Here is a 1368-nt window from a genome sequence, read left to right on the forward strand (position 1 = left end):
GTTAGTTTCTTGAAGAGATACTTGATGGGATCTAATCTTGAAACCAGCGTTACAGAGTGAGCTAACAGGTAGTGCCTCAACTTCCTGGTAGCCCATACGAAGGCCAAACAAGCCTTCTCCAGTGGAGTGTAGCGGGTCTCATATTCCAGTATCTTCTTGCTCAGGTAATAGATAGCCTTCTCCACTTTATCCTCAGATTCCTGCGCAAGCATGCAGCCCATTGTCATGTCGGTTACTAACAAGTACAATATCAACGGTTTCCCCAGCTCTGGCGATGACAATACGGGTGGGTTCTGTAGATACTGCTTGATCTGCTCGAAAGCAACTTGGCATCGATTATCCCATTGGAATTTCTTTCCTTTCTTCAAGAGACCAAACAATGGCTCACAAGTCAAGGTTAATTTTGCAATAAACCGTCTTATGAATTGCACTTTACCTAGAAAGCCGCACACCTCCTTTTCAGTCCTTGGCGGTGGCATTTCTAAGATGGCCTTAATCTTGGAAGGATCGACCTCAATGCCCCTTTGTGTAATCAAGAACCCCAGCATTTTCCCTTATGTGACACCAAAAGTACATTTCTGAGGATTCAGTCGCAACCAATACTCTCTAATCCGTTGGAAAATTTCTTCAAGGTGGTGTAGTGGCCCTCTCTTTCCTTGGACTTGACAATCATGTCGTCCACATACACCTCAACCTCTTTATGGATCATATCATGCAAGATCGTAGTTCCAGCCCATTGATAAGTAGCCCCAACATTCTTCAAACAGAACGGCATCACCCTATAGCAGTAGGTTCCCCACGGCGTAGTGAAGGCAGTCTTCTCCCTATCCTCAAGGCCATCAAGATCTGGTTATACCCGGAAAACCCATCCATGACGGAAAGAAGCGCATGCCCTGTGGTGAAGTCCACCAATTCGTCGATGTGCAGTAGTGGAAAGTCGTCCTTCGGACTGGCTTTGTTCAGATCCCTGAAATCCACACACACCTGAATTCTGCCATCTTTCTTCAGCACTGGAACAATGTTGGCCAACCAAGTAGGATACTCAAATACTAACAGGAACCCTGCATCTATCTGTTTGGTGACCTCTTCTTTGATTTTCAGAGCCCAGTCTGGGCGTATTCTCCGAAGCTTCTGCTTGACGGGTCGGGCCTCAAGGTCAAGAGGGATCCGGTGCTGTACAATCTCAGGATTGATTCCAGGCATGTCTTCGTAGGACCACGCAAAAACATCTTTGAAATCTTTTAATAAAGCGACTAAGCGCTCGCGTTCCTTCGAAGACAACGTGGACCCGATCTGGACCAGACATGGATCCTTCTTAGTACCAACATTAATTGCAGTGATTTCATCAACCAAAGGTTTTACAAACCT

Source organism: Camellia sinensis, chromosome 2 (genome assembly GCF_055761805.1).
Source record: "Camellia sinensis isolate YWXY chromosome 2, ASM5576180v1, whole genome shotgun sequence".
NCBI lineage: Eukaryota > Viridiplantae > Streptophyta > Magnoliopsida > Ericales > Theaceae > Camellia > Camellia sinensis.